The sequence below is a fragment of the Sus scrofa genome, chromosome 6 (genome assembly GCF_000003025.6).
Source record: "Sus scrofa isolate TJ Tabasco breed Duroc chromosome 6, Sscrofa11.1, whole genome shotgun sequence".
Classification (NCBI taxonomy): Eukaryota; Metazoa; Chordata; class Mammalia; order Artiodactyla; family Suidae; genus Sus; species Sus scrofa.
This window is the reverse complement of record NC_010448.4, coordinates 55394525-55415803: the sequence shown is the minus strand read 5'-3', so window position 1 is coordinate 55415803 and position 21279 is coordinate 55394525. Positions and strand designations below refer to the sequence as shown.

At 47.1% G+C, this 21279-nt stretch overlaps 1 protein-coding gene and 1 long non-coding RNA gene across 2 annotated transcripts in view; both read left to right on the top strand.

The window, feature by feature from the left end:
• LOC110261022 lies at positions 2965-5868 on the top strand. The gene is made up of 3 exons (XR_002344728.1): positions 2965-3500; positions 3820-3866; positions 5813-5868. It is a non-coding gene; the product is annotated as an uncharacterized LOC110261022 (long non-coding RNA).
• Positions 5928-21279, top strand: part of LRRC4B (leucine rich repeat containing 4B) — a 63090-nt gene continuing 47738 nt past the window's right edge. The window contains exons 1-2 of the mRNA XM_021094800.1: positions 5928-5978; positions 10947-11074. The gene's annotated coding sequence lies outside the window, so the exon portion shown is untranslated. The remainder of the gene's footprint in view (positions 5979-10946; positions 11075-21279) is intronic.

Sequence of the window (21279 nt, the reverse complement as noted above, 5' to 3'; positions counted from 1 at the left end):
CCAATTCAACCCCTAGCTGGGAACCTCCATATGCCACAGGTGCAGCCCTAAAGAAAAAAAAAAAAAAAAGCAAAAATAAATACAGCACGTAGAACACTGATTTTTTTTTTTTTTTTTTTTTTTTTTTGCGCTCTAACTAGGAGTCCACACACTCTTTTCTCAAAGAGTGAGCAGCACTTTTCAAACCCTAATAAAGATCAAGGTTATGAAGGCACAATATATTTGTTAAGTTCAGCTTAAAGGTGAACAGGGCAGCCTATTAGCATCCACAAGGATTGCTAGTTGGTCTTCACCTAATAAACATCCTGAAAATATCCATGAGAAGACAGTCCATCATGCCAAAGAAACGAGATCCTTTATTTTGTTTCACTTCATTTCTTTTTTCTTTCTTTTTTTTTTTTACAGCCACACCTGCAGCATACAGAAGTTCCTAGGCGAGGGTTTGAATTGGAGCTGCAGCTGCCAGCCTACACCACACCATGGCAACGCCGGATCTGAGCTGCGTCTGTGACCTACAACACAGCTACACTGCAGCTTTTGGCAACCCAGGATCCTTAACCCATTGAGCGAGGCCAGGGATCGAACCCATATCCTCACGGCGACAATGCAGAGCCACAATGGGAACCCCAAAACAGATCCTTTAAATCAACTTCATACCCCACTGGTTTCTGGGGCATGCTGCTACTTTGTTCTTTTTGCCATCTTTGATGACGCCACTACATTCAGCAGGTGTATCTGGTACACGAGTGAGCTTTGAACTTGAGCCTAGACTCAAATTCCTCCTCCCCACATATTAGCGGTGTGGCTTCAGATCAAGAATATAACCTCTCTATGCCCCAGTTTCTTTAGCTGTGAGATAGAGAAATGATAATGCCTACTTCACGAGAATGTTATACAAATGAAATAATACCCACGAGACACTTAGCCTGGTATTTGGTATGTAGTAACTGACTCAAATGCTAGCTATATTAATATGGATAACAATGGAACTCATAATTGCTAATAATTATTATATATTATTAGAATGTATGTGTGCATTAGGAATCTTCATAATTACTTTAATATTGACTGACCTATTATATAAGCATCAGCTGTTCCAGAAGGGAGGAAGACGTCTTAGTGCCGGGAACTGTAAGCAGGACCATTTTTTAATCAGCAATTTGCTTTTAATAGGCATACGTTGGTTATAATCATCCTTATATGCCTTTTCTTTTTCTTTTTTTTCTTTTTTTGCCTTTCTCTTATAAAGCTACCTGTCAGTGGATTTAGGGACCAGTCTAAATCCCAAAAAATCTCATCTGGAAATTCCTAACTTAATGACATCTGCAAAGACCCCTGGTCTTTTACATCACAGGCTCTGGGGCTTCGGGACAACGACCTGTCTTTTGAGGGCCACCATTCAACCAGCTACAATCACCTTGAAAAAACAGTTTATGGGAGTTCCCGTCGTGGCGCAGTGGTTAACGAATCCGACTAGGAACCATGAGGTTGCGGGTTCGGTCCCTGCCCTTGCTCAGTGGGTTAACGATCCGGCGTTGCCGTGAGCTGAGGTGTAGGTTGCAGACGCGGCTCAGATCCCGCGTTGCTGTGGCTCTGGCGTAGGCTGGTGGCTACAGCTCCGATTCAACCCCTAGCCTGGGAACCTCCATATGCCGCGGGAGCGGCCCAAGAAATAGCAACAACAACAACAACAAAAAAAAAAAAAAAAAAAAAGAAAAAACAGTTTATCAGTTTCTTACAAGGTTAAACCTCAACCGATCAGAGCTCTCGTCGTGGCACCATGGAAACAAATCCGACTAGGAACCATGAGCTTGCGGGTTTGATCCCTGGCCTCGCTCAGTGGGTTAAGGATCTGGCGTGGCTGTGGTTGTGGTGTAAGACAGCAGCTATAGCTCCGATTGGACCCCTAGCCTGGGAACCTCCATATGCTGCAGGTGCAGCCCTAAAAAGACAAAAACAACAACAAATCAACATACCATGTGACTGAGCAACCCCATTCCCAAGTTTTCACCCAGGGGAATGAAATCATACGTGCACAGGAATAGTCACAGCAACCTTATTCGCGGTATCTCCCATCTGGAAAACTGGAAACAACAGAAATGTCCATAGGGGGGAAAACAAATTGTATGTCCATAGGGGGGAAAACTACTCAGCAGTGAAAAGAACTACCTACTCGTATGTGTAGCACTACAGATACACTTCAGAAACAGTGTGTCTTGTGAAAGGAGCCAGACACAGAAGAATACTAACTGTAAGATTCCATTTATATGAAATTATAGACCAGAGAACACCCATCTATAGGGACAGAAGTCAGATTAGGATTGCCTGGGGCCAAGCGAGTGGGGATGGGGAATGATTACATACAGGTATAAAATAACCTTTTGGGAGGTTGGAACTGGTCTATGTCTTTATTATGGAGGGGGTCATATACTGCACAGACTTGTCAAAAACACGTACAATCGGTGCATTAAACTTTTCTTAAATTGTGGTAAAATACACATAAAATTTACCATCTGAATCCTTTTGAAGGGACAGTTCAGCAGTGTTCATTCACACTGGTGTGCAGCCGATCTCCAGAACTGTTTTCATCTTGCAGAGACTTTATATTCATTAAACAACAACTCCTCATTCCCCGATCCGCCCCCCAGCCCCTGGCAACCACTATTCTACTGTCTCTATGAATTTAACTACTCTACTCTGGATACCGCATATAAGTGGAATCATACAGTACTTTCCTTCAGTTGTAACACATGTATCACACTAGTGCAGGATGTGAATGATTAAGGAGGGCGTGTTAGGGTGTAGGGAATTAGTGTACAGAGTCCCCATTAGAGTAGACCGGCACTTTCTGTACTTTCCGCGACATATTTTTTTTCTGTAAATCTAAAGCTGTTTTTTTTAAAAGGCTGTTAATTTCTTTTTAAAGGATAACAGATGCCAATCAGGCAAAAACCACAGGTGTCCATTATATGAGTCCTTTGCGGCAGCAGGTGTCCATTCTAAAAATAGTTTGCACGTCTGGGGGTGATTACGGAGACTGGAAGGGATAATGAAGGTGTGTGCCCTTTGCAGCCTCAAGTATCTGAGACCAAGGTCATTCACGATGCCTGGGCACACGGTTTCTCTCTCCCTGTGATGTCGTTCTCGAGACCGCTCCTATGACTGCTGCTGCGGAGACACGGAGCCAATCCAGAGCGGACTGCCAGTGACGACACCAGTCGCCAAGGCCTCCAAGGGCCCAGAACATAGTGGCGCCCTCTGGCGGGGAAAGGGAGGCAGTATGTGAGAGACAGCCAATCTGGTCAGCTGACTTCGGCCAAGTTCCAGTGCCTGGTGCAACACCCCCTGGCAACTCAAGTCACTTTCCATCTCCAGAAACCCGACCAGAAGAGAGACATGCTGAGAGGAAGCAAAGATCAAGAATCCTGGCATCCAATCAGATACAGGAATTAACGCAACAGCCGTCCAATCAGATGAGCGGATCCAACCAAATAGAGCAGGTATCCAAGTAGATGGGGCAGAGTTGCCATGACGACTCGAGTCTCTACAGGGTTTGCAGGGTCCCCGCGCTCAGACGCTTTTGAGCGCCCCCTGGCGCTTGGCCCCTTACTCCAGCAAGCGCGTGCTGGCTGAAGGCAGCCAATAAGGCCGGGTACAGCCTCCGTGACGTCACTAGTTGCGGAGCGGGCCCCCGGAGTGCGTGAGCTCGAAGGCGAGTTCGCGTGAGCTCTTGCGAGCCCGCGGGCGGGTCGCGCGCGCTTTCTCCAGTGCGGTGGTTGGTGCGCATGCGCTCGTGTTTCTCTTTCTTTTTTTTTTCAGCGTGAGGCGCGATAAAAGGCGGGAAAAAGCCTGAGGCGAAGCGTGAGGTGAGACGACCAGGTGGACCAGGGGGACGACCGGGTTGACTGACGGACCCATGGACGGAGGGGGACCCCCTCTGAGCCGGAAACGCTCTGGCAGAGGATGTGGCCTCTTAAAAAATCTTCCTGAGGGACAGAGCCCCAGAGATGGCCCGACAGAGAAAGGCTAGAGGAAAGTGACGCCCCCTACACACACCACACACACACACACACACACACACGCGACGGTGCAGCCAGTTAGAAAGTCGCAGGGGTGGAGACGCTGGAAGCGACGAAGGAAGACATTGAGGTGCCCCGGGGAAGGACCCCGAGGCGAGAGAGACAGTGACCGTGATGCGGAACGATGGGGAGGGTTGTTATCGAGTCGGAGGGGACAGACAGGACCTGAAGGCAGAGGCGGCGGGGGCGAGGGGAGGGCGGACGGCGGCGGAGGCGGCGAGGAGACGCCGGAGGCGCTGCGTCGGAAGTGGCGGCGGGGGCGAAGCAGAAGCAGAGACGGCGGAGAGAGGGAGGCCCCGAGGGGTGAAGGTTGCAGAGGAGATGGAGTTGGGGGTGGACGCGAGGTCGACAGAGACTGGGGGGACTAAGACAAAGGCCCCAAGATGCCTGGACAGAGTCCACAGGGTCTAAGAACCAAGGCAGAGAGAGAGAGACCAAGGGGACCGTAAGACAGAAGAGCGTCACCAGGAGGGAGAGGAAGGACAGGGACAGGAGGGACAAAGACCAAGGGGACAGTGATAAAGGGGAAAGAGATGAGGGGGACAGTGGCAAATAGAGGAGGTGATGATCACAGACAGAAGACAGGGGCGATCAAGATACAGAGGACAGTGACAGGAGAGAGCAAGAGATGAGAGATGGAAATCATGCGGGGGGGTGGTGTGACAAAAATAGAGGGAAAGGTGGGAGTTCCCCATCATGGGCAGTGGTTAATTAATCTGACTAGGAACCATGAGGTTTCGGGTTCGATCCCTGGGTTAAGGATCCAGCGTTGCCCTGGGCTGTGGTGTAGGTCTCAGAGGAGGCTCGGATCTGGCATTGCTGTGGCTGTGGTGTAGGCCAGCGGCTCCAGCTCCGATTCGACCCCTAGCCTGGGAACCTCCATATGTCGTGGGAGCAGCCCTAGAAAAGGCAAAAAGGCCAAAAAAAAAAAGCAAAAAGCAGATAGAGGGAAAGGTGCCAGAGACAAAACTGAAGGCAACAGGGACAGAGGCAAAGAGGACAGGCAGAGGGGACAGAGATAAAGGCACGTACAGAAAACGGTATTAGGGAAGGAATGGACTGATCTACAGAGCAGTCAGAGACAATGCAAAGTGGCAGAGAGGGAACAGAAGCAGAGGGGGCAGAGCTGGGAGGGTCAAAGGCAGAGAGGGGACCATGACAGGAATAGAGGACACAGAAGCAGAGGGAGGGTAGTTGAGATGGTGGCTTCAGAGTGGGAGGAGACAGAGACCCAGAGACAGAGAGGGAACTGAGAAGGCACAGACTCTGAGTAGGGAGCAATAGTGATGTCACTCTGGTGACTCCAGGGGAGTCGCCACACATTCAGTGATGCAGTGACAGGTAAAGGAATAAGGGCAGAGAGAATGGCGCTGGATAGAAGGGGCAGTGATGGAGGTGGTGGAGGCAGTGTAGAAACAAAAGGCATAGAGACCAGAAAGGGGAACAGGGCAGAAATAGAGGGCCTGGCGACCAAGGTCGAGGCTGGCTCAGCAGACATCCTGGAGATAAAGTCGGGGAGTAAGGGTACGGGTGGAGTCAGAATCTCTGGGATTGTACCTTACAGAGGAGGAGAGAGACGGAAGAAGAATATGACCAAGGCACAACAAAGAAAGATAGGGACACGAAGACAGAGACCAAGTCAGTGAGATAAGTAGAGAGACAGACTGGATTTTTTTTAAAAAAATCAACTGAGGATATTTACAAGATGTATTGCACCGCTATGTTCATTGCAGCACTCTTCACAAGACATGGGAACAACCTAAATGTCCATGGACAGATGAATGGATTAAGAAGATGTGGTATAGATACACAATGGAATACTACTCAGTCATGAAAAAGAACAAAATAATGCCATCTGCAGCAACATGGATGCAACTAGAGACTCTCATACTAAGTGAAGTAAGTCAGAAAAATATGATAAGGTATCACTTGTATGTGGACTGTGAAATATGGCACAAATGAACCTATCTACAAAACAGAAACAGATTCATAGACACAGAAAACAGACTTGTGGTCGCCAGTGGGGAGGGGGAAGGGAGCGGGATGGACAAGGAGTTTGGGGTTAGTCGTTGTGAACTGTTACATTTAGAATGGATAAGCAGTGAGGTCCTGCTGTACAGCAGAGGGAACTAGATCTGGTCTCTTGGGATAGAAGACGATGGAAGATAATATGAGAAAAAGAATGTATATATATGTATGCCTGAGTCAGTTTGCTGTACAGCGGCAATTGCCACAACATTGCAAATCAACTGTACTTCAATTAAAAAAAAGTTTAAGCTTTAAAAAAAATATATAGGAGTTCCCACTGTGACTCAGCAGGTTAAGAACATGACATAGTGTCCGTGAGAATGCCAGTTCAATCCCTTGCCTTGCTTAGTGAGTTAAGGATCCCATGGTGCTGTCCAGATTTGACCCCTAGCCTGGGAACCTCCATATGTCTCAGGTGCAGCTGTAAAAGAAAAAAGGAAGGAAAAAAAATAATATGGAAAAGCTTAAAGTAAAACAATGGAAAGGAATATAATGTACAAATGCCTAAATAAAGCTGGCATAGCTATAAGGTTTGGGTGGGTTGTTTTTTGGTTTGTTGTTAAGGGCCACACTTGAGGCATATGGAGGTTCCCAGACTAGGGGTCCAATCAGAGCTACAGCTGCCGGCCTACACCACAGCCACAGTAACGTGGGATCCGAGCCGCGTCTGTGACCTACACCACAGCTCACAGCAATGCTGGATCCTTAACTCACTGAGCGGGGCCAGGGATCAAACTTGAGTCCTCATGGATATGAGTCAGGTTCCTTAACCCCTGAGTCATGACAGGAGCTCCTATAAGTTTAATTTAAAGCAAGAAATTAGGGCTAAAATGATATTTTAATGATAAAAGTTCAATTCACTAGAAACTTTTGAAATTTTTAAATTTCCATGCACCTAACAACATAGTGTCAAAATGTATAAACTAAAAATTGATAAAACTATGAGGAAAACTACATAATTCAACAATGATAGGAGTTCCTGTCTTGGCACAGTGGTTAACAAATGTGACTAGGAACCATGAGGTGCGGGTTTGATCCCTGGCCTTGCTCAGTGGGTTAAGGATCCGGCATTGCTGTGAGCTGCGGTGTAGGTCGCAGACGCGGCTCGGATCCCATGTTGCTGTGGCTGTGGCATAGGCTGTGGGTGCGGCCCTAGAAAAGGCAAAAGACAAAAAAAAAAAAAAATGATAGTGGGAGATTTGAACCCACTTCTCAATAAATGCTATCAGCCAATAGAAAAAGATCATTAAGAATATAGAACTTTTTTTTTTTTTGTCTTTTGTCTTTTTAGGGCCACATCTGTGGCATATGGAGGTTCCCAGGCTAGGGGTCAAATTGGAGCTACAGCTGCCGGCCTACACCACAGCTCATGGCAACTCCACATCCTTAACCCACTGAGCGAGGCCAGGGATTGAACCCGCAACCTTATGGTTCCTAGTCAGATTTGTTTCCGCTGCACCACAACAGGAACTCCAAGGATATAGAACATTTGAAAGACAAAAGTGTGATGTCATGGACATATATTTACCACTGTAACCACCAGCTTCTAAATGCATACCTCATTCAAGCACAGACGGTGGATTTATAAAAATTGATCACATTCTGGACTATAAAGTATCAAATTTCAACTGTTTGAAATCAAACAGAATATGTTCTTTACCACAATAAAATTGTTATAAATTAATAACAACAAAAAACTTTAAAAATCCTCGCTTATAAATTAAGAAATGCTCTTTTTTTATTTTTATTTTTTTTGTCTTTTTGCTATTTCTTTGGGCTGCTTCTGCAGCATATGGAGGTTCCCAGGCTAGGGGTCGAATTGGAGCTGTAGCCACCGGCCTACGCCAGAGCCACAGCTACGCGGGATCCAAGGCGTGTCTGCAACCTACACCACAGCTCACGGCAACGCCGGATCCTTAACCCACTGAGCAAGGGCAGGGACCAAACTCACAACCTCATGGTTCCTAGTCAGATTCGTTAACCACTGCGCCACAACGGGAACTCCCGAAATGCTCTTTTAAATAGCCTCTGGGTCAATGAAGAAGTTGTAATGGAAATTACAAAACATTTTGACCTGTGTGATAACAAAAATACTATGTAGGAGTTCCTGCTGTGGTGCAACAGATCAGGCGGTGTCTTGGGAGTGCTGGGACACAGGTTTGATCCCCAGACCAGCACAGTAGGTTAAAGATCTGGCATTTCAGCAGCTGCAGCATAGGTCAAAACTGGGACTCCAGTCTGATCCCAGGCCTAGGAACTCCATAAGCTGCCAGGCACCCAAAAAAGAAAAAAAAAAAAAAATTCTGTATACTAAAACTTGTGTGATGCAGTCAAGCAATACTTAGAGGGAAATTTGTTAACATTAAATGTATCCATCTTGAGGAGTTAGAAAAATAATAGCAAAACACATTTTGAAAAGGAGAAAATTGCCATAAAGGGGGAAAACATTAAATAGAAAGCAGACCTTCAGTAGGATAATCAACTAAAAGTTGGTTGCTTGAAAGGCTTAGAAAAAAATGCCAACCTCCATTGATATTGATCAAGAACAAAAAGAGAAAGGGTGTTAAGTAGCTGATATGAGGAATTTAAAGGGGGACCTTGCTACAGGTGCTACAGATAGTAACAAGGTAAAAAATGGATACTAAAAAACTTTATAGGAGTTCCTGCTGTAGCACAGCGGAAACAAATCTATTATCCATGAGGATGTGGGTTTGATCCCTGGCCTTCTCAGTGGGTTAAGGATCCCGCGTTGCTGTGAGCTATGGTGTGGGTTGCAGACACGGCTCAGATCCCTGGTTGGTGTGGCTCTGGTGTTGGCTGGCAGTTACAGCTCCAATTAGACCCCTAGCCTGGGAACATCCATATGCCTGTGGGTGTGGCCCTAAAATGCAAAAAAAAAAAAAAAAAAAAAAGAACTTTATAGTAATAAATCTGAAAATATAGATGAAATGGACAAATCGCTGGAAAACTGTAACCTGCCAAATGTGACTCAGAAAGAAAATATAGCTTTTGCTAAATCCTAATACCATTTAAGTAAATCATTAGTTTTAAAAAATATTCAATATCTTTTTTTTTTCTTCTTCTTTTTTGGCTGCCCCCTGGCATATGGAGTTCCTGGGCCAAGGATCAGATCCAAGCTATAAGCCATTATTGTGACATAAGTTGCAGCTGGAGCAAGGCTGGATCCTTTAATCTGCTGTACCCAGCAGGGAATGGAACCTTCGTCCTGGCACTGCAGAGATGCCACCAATCTTGTTGCGCCACAGTGAAAACTCCCGAATCAGTTACTTTTTAAAAAATTAACCACAAAGAAAATTCTGAGTCCAGACATTGTCAGTGGCAAGTTCTGCTCAACATCTAAGGAAGAAATAATTCCAATAGCATGTAAACTCCTCCAGAGACTAGAAGAGTAATCACGGGCCAGTTCATTTTATGAGGCTAGCCTAACTTTGGTACCCAAACCCTGACAAGGAGAGTCTGAGAAAAGAAAATTATAGGCCAATATTCACTTAAAAAATAATGATGAAATGAATATAAAGGAATCCATGTTCTGTTTTTTCCCTGAATAGCTGCTGTTGTTGCTGCTTTTCTTTTTCTTTCTTTCTTTTTTTTTTTTTTTTTGCTTTTTAGGGCCACTCCCGAGGCATATGGAGGTTCCTAGGCTAGGGTCGAATCAGAGCCGTGGCCACCAGCCTACACCACAGCCACAGCAACACCAGATCCGAGCCATGTCTGCGACCTATACCACAGCTCACAGGAACACTGGATCCCCAACCCACCGAGTGAGGCCAGGGATCGAATCTGCATCCTTCTGGATCTTAGTCAGGTTGGTTAACCACTGAGCCTCGAAGGGAGCTCCCTCCTTAATAGCTTCTTTGCAGCATTAAATGTTTTCAAAAATAATTTTAGAGAGGAGTTTCCATTGTGGCTGAGCAGGTTAACAGCGCAAAGTAGTGTATATGAGATTGCAGGTTCGACCCCTGGCCTCGCTCAGTGGGTTAAGGATCCAGCGTTGCTGTGAGCTGTGGTGTAGGTCACAGATGCGGCTCGGATCTGGTGTTGCTGTGGCTGTGGTGTAGGCTGGTGGCCACAGCTCTGATTTGACCCCTAGCCTGGGAACATCCACCGTGTGCTGTGGTACGGCCCTAAAAACAAAGAAAAATAAAATTTAAAAAAAATTTGGAGAGCCCATACTTTGCTGGCTCTTGAACGTGTTCTTGGTCTGCCTCTCAAGTTAGCTAGTATTGGTTCCATGCGGAAGGGAGAGCAGGGAAAAGGAGCGTGTTTGGCATGTTTGAGAGACAGGAAGCAAGCCAGAATAGCCAGCAGGAGGGAACATAGTGAACGGGGCGGGGGGGGGGGGTACGGGGCTCAAAGTAGAGGCTTAGAAGCAAGGAATCAGGAGTTCCCGTCGTCGTTGTGCCGTGGAAACGAATCCGACTAGGAACCATGAGGTTGCGGGTTCAATCCCTGCCCTCGCTCAGTGGGTTGAGGATTTGGTGTTAATCTTGAGCTGTGGGGTAGGTCGCAGACGCAGCTTGGATCCTGCTGTGGTGTGGCATAGGCTGGCAGCTGTAGCTCCAATTGGACCCCTGGCCTGGGACCCTCCATTTGCTGTGGGCATGGCTCTCAAAAGCAAACAGATAAATTAATTAATTAAAAATTTAAAGAAAAGAAGCAAGGGATAAATTGGATAGGGCCTTGTGGCCATAGTGAGAAGTTTCCTTTTTATTCTAGGAGGAAATGGAAGCCATGAGCTAACTAGGCCAGAATTCAAAACCTTCTACATATACCATGCTGTGTATCTCAGGTGAGTCACTGTACCTCTCTGATCTTTAGATGTTCTCAGTGTGGGAAGAGAGAAGAAAGAGAGAAATACACCAGGAAGGAGATTCCAGGGCCGTTGAATTTTCTCCCGTCTTACACCCTCCCTCAAAAGTGGGGCAGAGAGATTTCCTTCAAAGAAGGTAAGAGTGGAGTTTTCCCAGAGAGCCTCTGTACCTTGAGTTCTTTGACCCAGTCACTTGTGACCCATATCAAAGCTCCGCTACAGCAATGGGGAGAGGGATCCTGGACCCCCTGAATAGGACTTCATAACCTGGGGCCTGACCTCACGGGGTCAAAAGTTTCCCTGAAATTGTTTTCAGAGGTCTGTCTGCATGTGTTTGCCTCTGGGGAAAGGGTTTCTAGATCATCAGGTCCTCAAAGGATTATTTCACTGGCAATGAACAAAACTCCAATTCCGATTGGCTGAGAAGAAAGGAAGGGGTGGAGCATTGTTATTGCCTCATATAAATGAAAAGTCAGGGTCACCCCAGGGAGTTCCCTTGCGGCTCAGTGGTATTGAACCCGACTAGTATCCATGAGAACGCAGGTTCGATCCCTGGCCCTGCTCAGTGGGTTAAGGATCTGGCACTGCCACGAGCTGCGGTACAGGTGACAGACATGGCTTTGATCGGCATTGCTGTGGCTGTGGTGGAGGCTGGCAGCTGCAGCTCTGATTGGACCCCTAGCCTGGAAACTTACATATGCCTTAGGTGCTGGGCTAAAAAAAGAAGAAAAAAACATCATGGCCACCGCAGAACTTCAAGCATGGATCCAGGTGCCCATGTGCTATCATCCAGATGCTTCTGATGAGCCCTGGTCCCTCTCATTGACCTCATCCTCGCATGGGCCCTCTCTTCCTAGTGGAAATGACTTTGCGGTTATGTGAGGCCCACTTGGATAATCAGCTGATCGGGAGACTGAATTCATCCCCCTTTACCATCTAACCCGACATATTCCCAGGGCCTGGGAGTGAGGGCATCCTCCTTAGGGAGCTGTCCTACCACAGGAGGGAGAGATGCTGAGGAGACACCCCAAGGCCATCTCTGCTGCCTGTGATGGCTGGCATGGACGCAAGGGTGGCATGAGGCACGGCTAGGAAATGGAAGGACAGGGAGTCGCCGTTTAAGTGAACACAGACTGCCCGTCAGATGCGCTTCTTGGAGCCTCCCATGCACGGCTGTGTGTTTATGACAGTCCTGTTAAATAGAAACGCGGATCCTCGCTTTCAAAGGACAAAACAGAGGGTCAGCATGGTGGAGTGACTTGCGTGCGTTACACAGTAAGCCGGTGGCGGAAGTGGGATTAGAAGTCAGGCCTGTCTGCCTCTAAAGGACATTTAAAATAACCTGAACTTTATATTCATTGTATGCGTGTGTGTATATTCATATGTATTTCCTCCCTTTCAGAAAATTATTTTTCAAGTGTACAAGTAACGTGTAGATAGATTGTCCTTGCTGTTTTTGGTGGGGGGCTGTGTTTGCAGCATACAAAAGTTCCTGGGCTGTGGATCGAACCCGTGCCACAGCAGTAACAATACCAGATCCTTAACCACTAGACCACCATGGAGTTCCTATCCTTGCTTTTTAAAAAAGAGTGTAACAGGTCAAGCTAAAGTGTCCTTTGAGGAGTTCCCATCATGGCTCAGTGGAAAAGAATCTGACTAGCATCCGTGAGGATGCAGGTTCGAGCCTAGCCTCGCTTAGTGGGTTCAGGATCCAACATTGCCGTGAGCTGTGGTGTAGGTCACAGATGTGGCTCGGATCCTGCATGGCTGTGGCCATGGTGTAGGCCAGCAGCTGTAGCTCCAATTGGACCCCTAGCCTGGGAACCTTCATATGCCGCAGGTGCAGCAGTAAAAAGACAAAAAAAAAAAAAAAATGTCCTTTGATTACCTGTCTGCAGTCTTGGTCTCTTCCCTGGAAGTAACCCCTGATATGAGTTTCTGGTGGGCCCTTCTAGACCTCGGTGGACAGTGCGTGCGCGTGTCTAGTGAGATACTGTATGCATAGTACCGTATAGTAAATGAGTAGTATTGTTTTGAGCAAGCCTGTGAGTGTGTTTTAACATAAATGGGATCATACTGTACATATTGTTCTACAGCTTGCTTTTTTAACTCAACAATATGTCTTGGAAATCTATCCAGCTTTATTTAAATAGCTCTGTACCGTTTCTTTTAAGAGCTGCAGTGGTGTTCCAAAAAACGCATGTGTCTTTATCTGTTCTCCTGTTGCTGGACATTTGGGTTATTTTGGGCTTCTTTGCTCTTACAATGCTGCCGTGAGCGTCTTTATGAAGGTTTCCTCAAGTACGAGTATGTGTCCTTGGGGTCAGGAGGGAGAGGTGGAAACATCAGCTTATGTGGGTATATTCACTTTAATTGTAATAAACCCTTCCTGTAACTTTCCGTTGTTGTTCTATAACGAAGAGCAAAAATTCAGCAACTTCAAATAGTAACCCTGCTCCCGGAGTTCCCATTGTGGCACAGCGAAAACAAATCCTCCTAGTATCCATGAGGATGCAGGTTTGATCCCTGGCCTCGCTCAGTGGGTCGGGGATCCGGCGCTGCTGTGAGCTGTGGTGTAGGTTGCAGACTTGGCATGGACCCCCCGTGGCTGTGTCTGTGGTGTAGACTGACAGCTGCAGCTCCTATTTGACCCCTAGCCTGGGAACTTCCATGTGCTGAGGGTGCGGCCCTGAAAAGACAAAAACAAATCTTGTGCCAGTTGCTCTAGCCTGGCTTGTCTAGGGCTGCCCTGTGGTAGGCTGCAGGTCCGGCTGGCTCAGACCTGCTTCAGGTGTCTCATTCTGGGGCCCAGGCCAAGGAGGCTCTGCCACCACAGCAAGCAGCTCAGGCCAGAGCAGAGACACAGGCCTAATGGCAACACGCTAGGCCAACTAAGTCCCAGGCTCAGAATGGACACCCTGGTGCTTCCATGCACACACCATTGGCCAAAGCAAGTCACGTGACCACACAGAGCCTCAAGGGGCAGGGATGAGGCTGTGCCAAGGGCGTGAGAGGGTGTGGCCACACCAGCCTTCACCTCTGCAAGCCGTGGACAGAGGGCTTTCCCATACCCTCATCAAATGACACTTACTACACGAGCTTTTGCCAGTCCTCTGGGCGAAAGCTGTGTTGACTTTTCTTTCCAGAAGTCTTTTATGGCTACTACCAGCCAAGAGGCAGCACAATGCAGAGGGAAAAGCACCAGGGGGAAATCGGAAGAGCCTGCCACTAATTAACCCTCTTGCCATTCCCGTGATTTTAAAGTTGTTTCCTTTGTACAGATCACAGCTTCCCCACCTGTCAGTGGAACCCAGGACTTGGAGCCGTGGAGGCTAAGGTCTGAATCCCAGCAGCTCTGGATGCTTGTTGTATGTGACTGAACAAATCGCTTAATCGCTCCCAGCTGCCATCATCACCACTCTAGAAGGGGCTCCATAAGCTCTGCCTTCCCGACTTCTGGTAACAGGGTTCCTCTGAAATCCAGTATCTACAGTCGGCCTTAAAATAGGAAGGGCTGCTCATTCCACTCTCTCCTTTTATTTTAATTTCTATTTATGTATTTATTTTTTTGTCTTTTTGCCTTTTCTAGGGCCGCTTCCTGTGGCCATCTCTTTCCTTTTAGAGGTAAGGAAACTGACCACCCACAGGGAGGAACTGAGGGTGTGCTGAGCTGTGTGAGGAGATGGCAGGCCGTCCCTCACAATATAGGCCAGTCCCGCTACACTCGCAAGTAACAGAACCCCAGTGAAAACTGGTTTAAGGAAAAAAACATTGGGGAGAGAGCGCTTATTTCTTGGTTCACGTAACTGAAAAGTTCATCACTAGATCCAGCATCAGGAACGGCTGCAACAGGCCCTCGAACTTCACTCTCAGGAACACGTCTTCCTCTTTCTCCCATCTGCTTTCCTCTGTGTTGCCTTTATGCTCAGGCAGCTTCTTCTCCACTATGGCAGGGTCCCCAGGTGTCCTCTGGGAAAATTACAAAACGAAACAAAAAAGAGGCCCCTGGGATGGATCAATTACAAAAAAGCCACTAACTCTGGGTGTGTACATTTCAAAAAGGCATTCCCTTCCATCTGGCTGGCACAGTCCTGCATCCAGGACATAAGGTTTGGCAAGAGAAGCACAGGCTGAACTTGTGCAGAGCGCAGATTGCCCCGGCCTGTGCTGCAGCCCTGAGTATAGTGAGCTCATTATTAGCAGCTCCAGGTTTCATTTCTAGCAGCTAACCAACCCCAGGACCAAAGCAGCTAACCCCAGAAAAAGTCCCAAGATCAGGCGACACCAGGTCTGGGTCACGGACCTTCTCCTAATCCCTAGGAATTAGCACCACCGAAATCACACAGAATGAACACAGGACATTTAAGTGCCATTTCCAGGAAGAGGCCAACAAGACAGCCGATCCCCCTCCACAGCTTCAAGGAGATTGTGCGGGACCAAGAGGAATAACACACACATAGGTTAACCAGAGACTTGGAAGTTGGATTTGCACGCGCACAGATGCTAACTGTTCCAATTCCCCGCTTTTCAAGATGGGAAAGCTGGGCTGAAGGGGTCCTTCGGTGAAGTAGGTCTGTCTACCAGCCAGCATTGAAAGCTCCACGAGGGCAGTTTTCTTGGTCCCCACTGTTTCGTTCTTTGCTCTGTCCTCAGCTGGCAGCACAGAGCTGGAGCAGATGAATGGGTGAATGGGTAGCAGAGAGACAGGGCAAGAGGGACTCCAAGTGAAAACAAGAGAGCCCAGGTGCAGGGACATCCCCAGGATCACACATCCTTACGGATTTTTTCCCCTTTCGTGTTTTCTTTTTTACGGCCACACCCGTGGCATATGGAAGTTCCCAGGCTAGGGGTCGAATTGGAGCCACAGCCACAGCAGTGCTGGATCCTCAACCCACTGAGCAAGGCCGGGGATCGAACCCGCATCCTCATGGCCACTATGTCAGGTTCTTAACCCGATGAACCACAATGGGAACTCCCTATTGATTTTTAACGTGTAAGTTGTTTTTAGATTTGGCTATTACAAATGATACTATGATACACATCTTTGCGTGCCAATTTTCATCTCCCTCTGATTATTTCTTTAATATGAGTCCCTTGGAGTTGAATTCCCGGATGATGAACAAAACTTTGCAGCCAAAGCTAAAGTGGTTTCCACATTAACTCTTCTGTTTTGCTCCTTTCGCTAAAACCCAAGGGCATAGCGTTACAACAACTTAGCGATTCTTTTTTCTGCCCACCAAATGAACAACAAATGTTTTAAGGTTCTGCTGAATGCTGGTGATAGTGAAGCAAAACAGACATCCTGCCCATGCACGGCGTCGGCATGTAAATTGCTCCCACCCTCTTGGCAAAAGCAGTTTGGCAGTAGATGTCAGTGCCGGAAAAATGTTCGCACTCTTACAGCCTGGAAAGCCACCTGCAAGTCAAACAGAGACATAGCTACAAAGAGGTTCAACATGATGTTATTTAAAATGGTTTTTTTTAAAAAAATGAAATTACCAGGGTATCCAGCTAGAAGGGCATGGGGAAGTTACCTAGGCTACCACCACGCGATAGAATATTACACAGCCATTTAAGATGACATTTTGAAGAACACATATTAGCCTGGAAATGTTGATGGGATCATAGTCAGTGAACAAAAGTAGAATGCATGCAGCTCATATGAAGTATGAGTTTAACGATACTTTTAAAGACAAAGCAGAAATGCACCCAGCTGTTACAGAGAGAAAGAATTTGAAAGGCGGGAGTGTGGCTATTTTTTCCCCTACTTTTCTCTGTTTGCCGCCTGTGATTTCATGATCGTTACGGCAGACGGAATAAAGGTGCCCACACCTAGCCCCTGAAACCTGTGAATATGCTGATTTATGTGGCAAAAGGGACTTGGCAGATGTGATTAAGGATCTGGAAATGGAGCCAGACCCAGTGTCATCACGAGGGTCCTTCTAAGAGGGACAAGGGGGACCAGAGTCAGAGAAGGCGATGTGACAATGGAGACAGAAGGATTCAGGAGCCAAGGGAGGCAGGTGAATTCTGGAAGCTGGAAAGAGCTACGGAACAGATGTTCCCCTGGAGCCTCCAGAGGGAACACGCCTTGATTCCAGCCCAGGGATACTGATTTGGGACTTCTGACCTCCAGAACTCTGAGAGAATAAGTCTCTGCCTTTTAAGCCACAAAGTTTATGCTAGTCTGTTAGAGCAGCAGTAGTAAACTAATGTGATCATAGATCATCTTACTTTAAAAAGTAAACCTTGGGGAGTTCCCATCGTGGTGCAGTGGAGACGAATCCGAGTAAGAACAATAAAGTTGCAGGTTCGATCCCTGGCCTCGCTCAGTGGGTTAAGGATCCAGTGTTGCTTTGAGCTGTGGTGTAGGTCGCAGACAAGGCGTTGCTATGGCGTTGCTATGGCTATGGTGTAGGCTGGCAGCTACAGCTCTGATTCGACCCCTAGCCTGGAACCTCCATATGCCCCAGGCGCGGCCCTAAAAGGAAAAAACACTCCAGATTGAGGCCAGGGATCCAACCCACATCTTCATGGATCTTCCTCTGGTTTCTTGCCGCTGAGCCACAACAGAAACTACCAGCTCAGTAAGTTTCTACTCAGCAGCCACATCAAGAAAGAGCACATCCAGCTCCCAAGAAGCCCCCTCACACTCCCTTCCAGGTGCCACCCTCTCTCAAAGGGCACACTATACTCACCTCGAACTCGGTCGATTATTTTTGCCTCTCTGGCTGTTGGCTACTTTCTTTGTTCAGTGGAAGGTCTGTGAGACCCGCGCGTGTGGTTGCACGTGGTTGTGCCTCATTTCTTTTCCTGGCTGGGCCAGATGCCATCCCGTGAGCAGCCCACCATTAACTCATCTGTTCTACTGCCCGCGTGCGTCCGGATGGTTTTCAGGTTGTGGCTGGTGTGAGCAGTGCCTCCATGCAAGTCCGTGTCTCTTTCTTTGGGTGAACACATGTAAGTGGTTCTGGTGGATACAGACCCAGGAGGCGCAGGGGGCGGGGTGCAGATGGTAAGCCCCGGAGGTACCGCCAACCTATTTCCCAGAGCAGTTACACCAATCTGAACAGTGTGAGAAGAGGGGCTGCCTGTTTTTCTCTTGATTTGTCTGACTTTTTCTTATTGATTAGAAGGAATTTTGTGCCTATACTGCATAAGAATCTACCCCCATCTGCAGCTTGCCTTTTTAACTTCTTAATGGTGTCTTTTGATGAATGGAAATTCCCAATATAGTCCAACTTACCTTTTTTCCCCCTTTATTATAAGAACTTTGTTTTCGTTTTAAGAAATCTTTCCCACTCCAAATACATGAAAATAGTCCCCCATGCTTGCTTTTAAAATTGTTTTACCTCTTAGGTTCAGAAACATAACCCGTCTAGAATTTATTTTTGTAACTTGTGTGAGGTAGAGGCCAGTGAATTATTTTCAGGAGCAATTTACACACAGTGAAATGAACAGATATTATGATCTCAATTCAGTGAGTTTTGACTAATTTATACACTTGAAACCAGCACCTCCTTCAAGATAACAGAACACTGGAGTTCTCTCTGTGGAGAAACAGGATTCGTGGCATCTTGGGAGCACCAGACTGAAGGTTCAATCCCTGGCCCGGCACAGTGGGTTAAAGCTCCAGTGTTGCCGCAGCTGTGGCTTAGGTTGAGACTGCGGCTCAGATCTGATCCCTGGCCGAGAAACTCCATATGCCCCAGGGCAGCCAAAAAAGAAAAAAAAAAATTATGACAGAACATCTCTATCCATCCAAAAGTTCCCTTGTGCCTCCTGCCAACTAATCCACAACCCCATAGGCAAGGACTATTCCAATTTCTATTACTAAAAAATAATTTTAGATTAATTTTGCTTTTTTTTTTTTTTTTTTTGGCTTTTTAGGGCCACACCCGAGACATGTGGAAGTTCCCAGGCTAGGGGCCGAATCAGAGCTGCAGCTGCCGGTCTACACTACAGCCATAGCAACGCCAGATCCAAGCCGCATCTGCGACCTACACCCCAGCTCATGGGTTCGATCATGTTGAGGCCAGGGATCAAACCTGCAACCTCATGAATGCTAATCAGATTTGCTTCCACTGAGCCACAATAGGAACTCCTTTTATTCTTTTTTTTAAGTTTCGCCTTTTATTGGAGTTCCGTCATACCACAGCAGAAATGAATCCAACTAGGAACTGTGAAGTTTCAGGTTCGATCCCTGGCCTCGCTCAGTGGGTTAAGGATCCGGCGTTGCCATGAGCTGTGGTGTAGGTCACAGACATGGCTCAGACCTGGTATTGCTGTGGCTGTAGCGTAAGCTGGCAGCTGTAGCTCCAATTAGACCCCTAGCCTGGGAACCTCCATATGCCGCAGGTGCAGCCCTAAAAAGACAAAAAGACAAAAAATAAATAAAAATAATTTTGACTTTTATTGAACTTTATAAAATAGAATCATACAATACATAGTCTTCTGTGTCTGATTTTTTTTCTTGCTCCAAATCACATCTATGACATTCATCCATGTTGCTAAATCTGTCAATATTCATCCCTTTCTGTCGCTAGTGAGGTCTGTTTTATGAATGCACTACTGTTGGTTCCTTGTTGATGAAGGCTGGAGTTACTTCCAGTTTTATTTTGTTATTAATACAGATGCTCCAAACAATCTGACCTCAGCTTTTGTGTGGATGATATGTATCCACGTTTTCATTTCTCTGGGGTGAATTCCTAAGAGTGAAATTATTATGTTACAGCAGAGGTTATAGACCACACTTCCCTTCCTGTCTGTTCAAGGCCTGAAAATAGTGGCCTCATATATTTTGTCCAGCTTTATAGTTGTTTATATCCCGGGAGGGCAATTCTGGTACCAATTACCCCGTCATGGCCCTAAGCATGAGTTCCCAATATATTATGTTGATAATGAACAGAAATCGGGATTCAATGATGTCTCAGACAGCATGGCAGAGCAGGAAGAATGTATGCTCTGGCATCAAACAGAGCAGGTTTGGAATCCAAATTGACCACTTCTTCACTGTGTGATCTTGGTTGAATACTCACCTCTTTGAACTTGAGTCTCTGTAAACTTGAGGTTGGGTGAGATAACAGCATCTTCCTTAGGGGATTTTTGGAAGGATTGGAGATAACTTGAGTGCTTGTCTAATGCATAGTAGACTCAACAAAAACAGTCCATGTTATGTCAAGGGATGGTTTTGTTTCAAGAAGAGCATGTGAAATACCTAAAAAGGAGTTCCCGCTGTGGCACAACGGGATTGGTGGTGTCTTGGGAGTGCTGGGACACAGGTTTGTTCCCCAGCCCAGCATAGTGGGTCAAGGATCCGGTGTTGCCACAGCTGCGGCTTAGGTCATAACCACAGCTTGGATCTGATCCCTGGCCTAGGAACTTCATATGCCACGGGACAGCCAAAAAAGAAAAAGAGCCTTGAAAAACCTAAAAGACTGGATGGATTATGCATTTTAGTCAACAGACTCAATAAAAATAGACCATTTTCCTAACATGTTCTGGACACTGGGGATGTAATAGTCACTGAGAATAGACCAGGTCTCGTCCTCATGAGTCTGCCTTCAAGGGAGGGAAGATAAGCAGGCAGGAGCAGGTAACCAAACACATGGCATCACTGAATACTAGGAAGAAAACAGACGGGGCAGTGTTACAGAGAGCGACCAAGAAGGGGTAGGATGGTGCCTTTAAATACGTTGGACAGGGAAGGCCTCTTTGAGGAGGTGACATGGAGGGAGCCAGCCCTGCAAAGATCTGGGAGAGGAGCATTCCAGGCAGAGAGGAGCTAGTGCAAAGGCCCTGAGGTAGGAGTGAGCTCCCTGCAGGGAAGAAGCTGGAGTGCGGGAGAGGGGCAGGAGATGGGGTCGGAGGAGCATCAGGGCCCAGATCTTGCAGGGCCTTAGAGGCCTCAGGAAGGAGGGCAGGCGGAAAGTCCGAGTAGAGGGATAAGGTGATCTGACTGACATTTTAACAGGATCACTCTGGCTGCTGTGTGGAGAATGGGTTGCAGGGAGGCGGAGTGGCAGCAACAAGGGAGGAGAGGAGGCCTTCAGCCCAGCACGGAAGAGGGGACAGGAGGGTGACTTTTGCTAGCACTGCAGCAGAAGAGATGGAAAGAAGAGACTAATCTCTTTAGCGGCAGAGCCCCAGGACCGGATGATGTATTGGATGTAGACGGGGGAAGAAGCACCACCAAGAACAATTTCTACATTCTGTCTTTTCTCTTTTCTTTTCTCTTCTCTCCTTCCTTCCTTCCTTCCTTCCTTCTTTCCTTCCTAGGGCTGCACCCATGGCACAGGGAAGTTCTTGGGCCAGGGGTCAAATCAGAGCTACGGCTACCAG